The following is an 8,464-nucleotide window of genomic DNA, read 5'->3' as shown; positions in this document are numbered from 1 at the left end:
CTCGTCGGTGACAAGAGACTCCTGGTCAATCGGGTACCCTACCCGGCCTGGAGAGGCGGAAGGTGAGCTGTCGATCTGAAGAGGGTTGAGGGCCATACCCGGATGGGTGTAGTCCCTCAACGCAGTGGACATCTCGCTGTTTGCCCGCTCAAGCTCGGAACAACGCCTCTGAAGAGTGTCAACCTGATCTAATAGGTCCTGAACGAGCTGAGGTGCAGGTGGACGCTCGTACAGTGTGGAGGGATGTGACACTGCGCGAGAGGAGGAACCCCTGATGACTCTAGGAGCTGGGTGGTCTGCCCGAGTGGGTGGGACTGTCGGGTACAGAGGTGGACGAGCGGCAGTCGAAGCTGGTGGTGGTAAAAATGTGGGAGGTAAAATAGGAGGACGTGGTGAAAGTGGAGGGAAAGTGGAAGTGGTCGAAAAAGGCGAAGGAGTGACAATGGGCGTAGGTGCAGACGAACTCCCTGCTCCTCTAGCTGATGAGGCCACTCGCCTCTGCCCGCGTACTGAAGGAGAGGGTGGTAGGCGTGGAAAAGGTGTAAAGCGGCATCTCGTGCCGCACCCTAAAGTGCTGAAACAAAGTCGTAACGGGCAACACTGTACCTAGAAGGGACTTCTAAGCTCTCAGGAATGTGCACTGTGACTAAGTACCCCGTGGAACACGGGTCGTGAAACACTGTGTAGTACGGTGCAATCAACACACCCAGAAGACCAAGAAGCTCAACCAAGAACAGAGCAAAACCACCATACTCAGGACCCATACCAAACATCCTACCACTCCTCATCCTACATTAAGAAATTTAAGAATTCAGTTAGTTATAACACAGTGTAAAATTAATTTTACCAAGGACAGTAAATAAACAATTAAACACATTTTTCTTGCACAATTGTGTGCTCTAAATTATTTAATCTTCACTTGACTTGAGTCATTTTTTAAAGAAAACTTTTAGTTTATTTTAGGTAAGGAGGGAACCTATCTTTCCTAGGGCTCAGACGGTCTCTAACCAAGTACATGACTGTTTCCTTAACGCTGCTCTGATACCACCTCTTCTATGACGCCCCGTTACGTCCAACAGAGTCAGGCGTAATGGAAGCCGTCACTTCAGAGTTACGCCAGGATCAGTTAAGGAGAACAATGTCATGTACAAAACGGAGCAGCTGCCATGAGTAGGCAAGCTTTTATTACATAGACACCTCATGTGTCGACTAAGCCTATGCGGCCATGACGATAGATCGTCACCCGCTTCTAGTACGAGCCTTTTAGACCAACCATGGAGGGCATCTACTCTTCATAACCTTGATTGTCGACTTCCTCATAGTCATACTCCACTTTAGAATAACCGAAGTCGTTAAGATGACCAGACTCATCATAAGTACCATTCTCTATCGCCTCGGAGTTCTCATAACTCTCTTGCTCTGAAAAACAACATAAGTGCAGCTGAGTACGTATAAAATACGTACTCCGCAAGTCGTCGGGAAAAGTGGATGCATGAGTTTTTAAAGAGGAAAAACTTTATCGGTCACAGCTACCACCACCGAGCCATTATCTCAAAATACTATGTAGGTAAAAATATTTTCCTTTAACCAATTTTGTTGAAAACCAAATTTTATTCATAAAATTTACTGGCGACAGAGCGACGTGGGATCTTACATCCCGTGTTAGAGGAAAACCCACACGACGCACTTCCAATCCCGGAAGCTGGGAGTGATATCACATTTAATCTGATCAGAGGTGTACTGCTTTGCCCATAGCATCACTTGGTACAAGTCGTCCATGCGCTACCCGTGCGCACGACTAGACCAAGGAACCAGAACCTTTAACCAGCCCGTACACTACCTCTGCTTTTCCACCTTGCCTTACTAAAGGCCCGCGGGTCAAAACCCCTGACCGGCGGTCCCGCCCTAGGGTGACTGTACCTACCCGGCTACAGCCACCTTCTCACCCATGCAGAGGCAGCTACTTGGCATGGGTAGTCGGTTCAGCCCATCCCATTCCAGGTCTATGGTCAGTACGATTTGCGCCGCTTTTGAAGTAAGCGCCAGTTGGTTGTGTCCTAATGTGATACCCTATGTAGAGGAGCCCGCCATCCAAGCCAACCCTACCCGGGTTGCCTTCACCAACATAAGCTCCCCTACCCACCAAATATTTATTTATAATGTAGCCCTGCCCGGGTCACAACTACTCAATACAGATACTTCACCTGATCTGGTCCAATTGCCAAATTAGTGGATCCACCTGATGCAAATCTCATTTCATTTATGAAAAATATTTATTTTTAATTCTTATGCAAAATTTTAGAAATGACCCATAGCCCGGAAAAAATTTATCAAGACATGGTCAAGGAGATGACGACTTGCCGGGTAGTGCTTCGACCAACTCGGAACCACCAGATGCGACTCCTACGAGTCCGGGATCGACTCATGATAATTATTTCACAAACATGTTTATAATGCCTAATTAAAATCTAAACATCCAGCAACACGGCCATGTTGGGCAAGCCATAATTAATTAACTAGGTACTGATACGTCCTAGTGTTTCATTGAGATATAAAATGCATCTAAGCCATCCAAATCAGAGTAGCATGCACGTATGTCATCCAGTCCAGAGAGTGATAAAAGAAATGATAAGTAAAAGGAAACAGTAGCCTAGTACTGTACTACTTGTACTTCACTGGTTAAGCCCCAACCCGTGTCTATCCAGAAAGACTACTCAACTTCTCTGCTATCCCACGAACAGAACCAGCCCGCTCACCTCTCTCTCTCCTCCAAGAACAGAGCGCGGCCGCCGTCGCCTCGATCTGCCCCGTCCGGGCATCTACGGCGACACGGCGGACACCAACAGATTCCCCTCGTCTCCCTCTACCATTTCCCCCTATTTATTAGATCCGCCGCCGCCAAAAACGTCGCCACCACTCAATCCTAGTGCCGCCTGATCCAGGTCTGGTGGGCTTGCCACCGGCTGCAGCAGCCACACGCACAAGGCGTGCAGCCACAGGCGTCGGGCGTGTGCGGCTTCACCGGCGCTGCTCGGTTGCCATGACTTTGCTGCTAACGGTGTGGAGTAGCCACATCCTACTGCTACTACCGGTAAGTACTAATCCTGATTCCTTCTCCATGAAGTGCTTCAAATTTCACAACAAGTGCCTGGTATATATGAATGTGGATGTGCATATATTGTTTATTTTATCTCAGGCCCTACTATTCCCCTCTCAGCCATATTGCCTTCTTTCTCTTTGTTTATCTCAAGGCCACGAAATTAATCAAGATTTAATCTATGGTGTGGTCATGGTATTGCTACTGATTAGATCTAAATGATGTTCCTAACTAGTGCTACTCATCCTTGAACACCATATAGAAGTAAACAGTGGCAGTGAAACTCCAAAAAAATTACTTGTGAGTAGATTATAAACATCAATCTCTCAGTGTTTGCTACAGATTGGCAGGGATTAATAAATAGGACAAGGTAGTATACACAGGAAGGTTGATCTTTTGGATACATACATACATATCTTAGCAAGTTACTAGTACCTAGGATTTGATTCTTGGCATGTTAGATCTAGTACAAGCCACGGATGTCATTCACAGAAACTTTTACAAGCTTTTGCAATTGATCTAATTAGTTTTGACTAACTTGGGTGTTTACGCAAATATTTTGTTCTTTTTACTGCAAGGTAAATAGATCAAGGTGAATAGATGCTTATGGACTGATTCAAACCGAGGTGGAGATAGATAAGAAATCAAGCAAGAAGGGCTAACACAACAAGGTACTTGATTAGTACCTGGTGGCGCATGCAACCCAAAGAGCTTCACAGCAGGGGAAGATAGCAGTGTGGCAGAAGGTGAAAAGGCAGAGGGGTTTCTCCAGCGGATGATTGTGTGTGGCCACAGTGAAAGGGATGGCTCCTATTTATAGTGGGGTGAATAGCTATGTCGGTTTGGAGAGGCATTACATCTGGCACGCATGCGTGGTTAGTCTTGCATGCATGCCTCCACTTGTGCCTCTTGTGGGCTGTACTAGGGACAAGTGTAATTTGCTTGGCTGGCCATTAGTTGGCATTTACTTTGTATGAAGGAAATGAGACAAGGGTCTATAAACTATAGGGAGGTTTGGAGAAGAATTGTTGTGCATGACTAAATGCTATTTGCTGTAATAAAAATAATAATTAAGTGTAGTTATTTCTATTATTTTAATTAATGTTTTGGCAACGCCGTTGAAATTATCGTTATCTAATTTTATCTTATTTTATTTATGGTTTTTACAACTCTACCCTCGAAAGTTGTTGCGATCCCCTATACTTGTGGGTTATCAAGATCAATTTATGGCGCCGTTGCCGGGGAGCATAGCTCTATTCTTTGAGTCACTTGGGATTTATATCTACTGGACACTATGAAGAACTTGAAAGACGCTAAGACAATAATTTATCTCTTAACTACGAGGGGAGGTAAGGAACTGCCATCTAGCTCTGCACTTGATTCACCTTCTGTTATGAGTAGGCTAGCGACACTTAAACCTGCTTCTGCTATTTGCTCCGATATGTCGCATGTTATTGATGATGCCACTTCTGCTATGCATGATACTTATGATGAAACTGCTTCTATGCCTGATACTAATGTACCCTTTGGTGAATTTCTTGATGAACAAATTGCTAGGGCTAGAGAAAAAGAAATTATTGAATCTGAATACGAATATGATAGTGATGATGAAAATATGCCTGCTATTCCTGAGGGTTATCTTTTTGATATGGAATCTTCTGCCGCTATTTTAGCTTGTATGGATAGGTATGAGCTTAAGAGGTTATTAGTTAAATGGAACAAAGAATCACTTAGAGATAAAATGAAACCCGACCCTGCTTTTACTACTTCACCTATATGTGTTCCTGATAAGGATTATGAATTCCCTGTTGATCCTGATATAATTACTTTGGTTGAATCTGATCCGTTTTATGGCTATGAATCTGAAACTGTTGTGGGACATCTTACTAAGTTAAATGATATAGCTGCCCTCTTCACTAATGATGAGAGATCGCGTTACTTTTATATACTCAAAATATTTCCGTTCTCATTAAAGGATGATGCTAAGATATGGTTTAATTCTCTTGATCCTGGTTGTGTGCGTAGTCCCCAGGATATGATTATTACTTCTCTGCTAAATATTTCCCTGCTCATAAGAAACAAGCTGCTTTGAGGGAAATATACAACTTCGTGCAAATTAAAGAAGAGAGTCTCCCACAAGCTTGGGGGAGGCTTATCAAGTTACTTAATGCTTTGCCTGATCACCCTCTTAAGAAACCTGAAATACTTGATATCTTTTATAATGGACTAACCGATGTTTCCAGAGATTACCTGGATAGTTGTGCTGGTTCTCTTTTCATGGAAAGAACACCTGATGAAGCTGAAATTCTATTGAATAATATTTTGACAAATGAAAATAATTGGGCACCTCCTGAGCCAGCTCCTGCTCCAATTACTGAGTCTATTCCTAAACCAACTCCTAAGAAGAGAGGTGTTCTATTCCTCAGTCCCGAAGATATGCAAGAGGCAAAGAAATCTATGAAAGAAAAAGGTATTAAAGCTGAAGATATTAAGAATTTACCTCCTATTGAAGAAATACATGGTCTTAATATACCGCCTGTTGAAGAAACATATGATCTCAATTCTTTATTTACTGAAGAACCTCCTGATCCCGATATCCCGACATAGGTAGTAAAGGTAAATTCTCTCTATAGATATGATAAAGATGAAGTCCCTCATACTAAAATTGCTAGTCAGTGCTTGGATGAGTTTGATAACTTTATGTTTAAGCAAGATGACTTCAATGCTTATTGTGATAGACAACTAAAAGAAAATGCTTATATGATTAGACGCTTGGGTGATTATATGGCTAATATTAAAGGTGAACTTAAACTTGTTAGCAAACATGCTTCTATGGTTACCACTCAAGTAGAACAAGTACTTAAGGCTCAAAAAGAAGTGCTTGATGAAATGAATAGTAAGAAAAATGATTATGCTGTTAGAGTGGCTACTAGAACTGGTAGAATGACTCAGGAACCTTTGTATCCTGAAGGCCACCAATGTCTACTACACAACCTTATTCTTGTAGACGTTGTTGGGCCTCCAAGTGCAGAGGTTTGTAGGACAGTAGCAAATTTCCCTCAAGTGTATGACCTAAGGTTTATCAATCCATAGGAGGCGTATGATGAAGATGGTCTCTCTCAAGCAACCCTGCAACCAAATAACAAAGAGTCTCTTGTGTCCCCAACACACCCAATACAATGGTAAATTGTATAGGTGCACTAGTTCGGCGAAGAGATGGTGAAAGAAGCGGTATATGGATAGTAGATAAAGGTATTTGGAATCTGAAAACATAAAAACAGCAAGGTAACTAATGATAAAAGTGAGCATAAACGGTATTGCAATGCGTGGAAATAAGGCCTAGGGTTCATACTTTTGCAAGTGTAAGTTCCCTCAACAATACTAACATAATTGGATCACATAACTATCCCTCGACATGCAACAAAGAGTCACTCCAAAGTGACTAATAGCGGAGAACGAACGAAGAGATTATGGTAGGGTACAAAACCACCTCAAAGTTATTCTTTCCAATCAATTCGTTGGGCTATTCCTATAAGTGTCACAAACAGCCCTAGAGTTCGTACTAGAATAACACCTTAAGACACAAATCAATCAAAACCCTAATGTCACCTAGATACTCCAATGTCACCTCAAGTATCCGTGGGTATGATTATACGATATGCATCACACAATCTCAGATTCATCTATTCAACCAACATAAAGGACCTCAAAGAGTGCCCCAAAGTTCTACCATAGAATCGCAACGAAAACGTGTGCCAACCCCTATGCATAAGTTCATGGGCGGAACCCGCAAGTTGGTCACCAAAACATACATCAAGTGAATCACGTGATATCCCATTGTCACCACAGATATCCACAGCAAGACATACATCAAGTGTTATCAAATCTTTAAAGACTCAATCCGATAAGATTACTTCAAAGGGGAAACTCGATTCATTACAAGAGAGAAGAGGGGGAGGAGAAACATAAGATCCAACTATAATAGCAAAGCTCGTGATACATCAAGATCGTGCCAAATCAAGAACACGAGAGAGAGAGAGAGAGATCAAACACATAGCTACTGGTACATACCCTCAACCCCAAGGGAGAACTACTCCCTCCTTGTCATGGAGAGCACCGGGATGATGAAGATGGCCACCAGAGAAGGATTGCCCCCTCCGGCAGGGTGCCGGAACGGGTCTAGATTGGTTTTCGGTGGCTACGGAGGCTTCTGGCGGCGGAACTCCCGATCTATTGTGTGTTCTGGAAGTTTTAGGGTACGGCAATATATATGGGTGCAGGAAGTACGTCGGAGGAGCCACGGGGGCCCCACAAGGCAGGGGGCGCGCCCTAGGGGGGAGGGCGCCCCCACCCTCGTGAGCACCTCCCGTATCTCCTGACATGGAGTCCAAGTCTATCTGGTGGCTTTCGTTCCAAAAATAACTTCTCCAGTTGATTTCGTTCCGTTTCGACTCCGTTTGATATTCCTTTTCTTCAAAACACTGAAATAGGCATAAAACAGCAAATCTGGGCTGGGCCTCCGGTTAATAGGTTAGTCCCAAAAATAATATAAAAGTGGAAAATAAAGCCCAATATTGCCTAAAACTGTAGATAATATATCATGGAGCAATCAAAAATTATAGATACGTTGGAGACGTATCAGCCACCCTAAGAGAATCGAGCAAGATTCTCAGAGAAATAATATTGATGTTCCTAGTTCTTCTAAAAAGAAGAAAAAGAAAAATGATAGAACTGTGCAAACTTCTAGTGAACCTATTGCTGAACCACCTGATAATCCAAATGATATATCTATGTCTGATGCTGAACCACAATCTGGTAATGAACATGAACCTAATAAAAATATTATTGATGATGTTCATGATGATGCTCAACCTAGTAATGACAATGATGTAGAAATTGAACCTGCTGTTGATCTTGATAACCCACAATCAAAGAATCAACATTATGATAAAAGAGACTTTGTTGCTAGGAAACATGGTAAAGAAAGGGAACCTTGGGTTCAGAAACCCATGCCTTTTCCTCCAAAACCATCCAAGAAAAAGGATGATGAGGATTTTGAGCGCTTTGCTGAAATGATTAGGCCTATCTATTTGCGTATGCGATTAACTGATGTGCTCAAAACAAATCCTTATGCTAAATATATGAAGGATATCATTACTAATAAAAGAAAGATACCGGAAGCTGAGATTTCCACCATGCTTGCTAATTATACTTTTAAGGGTGGAATACCAAAGAAACTTGGAGACCCCGGAGTACCTACTATACATTGCTCCATTAAAAGAAATTATATTAAAACTGCTTTATGTGATCTTGGAGCCGGTGTTAGTGTTATGCCTCTCTCTTTATATCGTAGACTTGACTTGAATA

At 42.6% G+C, this 8,464-nt stretch overlaps 1 long non-coding RNA gene across 1 annotated transcript; it reads left to right on the top strand.

The window, feature by feature from the left end:
• Positions 1–1,383: 1,383 nt before the first annotated feature.
• Positions 1,384–4,195, top strand: LOC125516106 (uncharacterized). The gene is made up of 2 exons (XR_007287235.2): positions 1,384–3,091; positions 3,676–4,195. It is a non-coding gene; the product is annotated as an uncharacterized LOC125516106 (long non-coding RNA).
• The last annotated feature ends 4,269 nt before the right edge of the window (positions 4,196–8,464 follow it).

Source organism: Triticum urartu, chromosome 6A (assembly GCF_056163025.1).
Source record: "Triticum urartu cultivar PI428250 chromosome 6A, HENAU_Tu73, whole genome shotgun sequence".
Classification (NCBI taxonomy): Eukaryota; Viridiplantae; Streptophyta; class Magnoliopsida; order Poales; family Poaceae; genus Triticum; species Triticum urartu.
The sequence above is the reverse complement of the archived record's forward strand: the minus strand, read 5'-3'. Positions and strand labels throughout refer to the sequence as shown.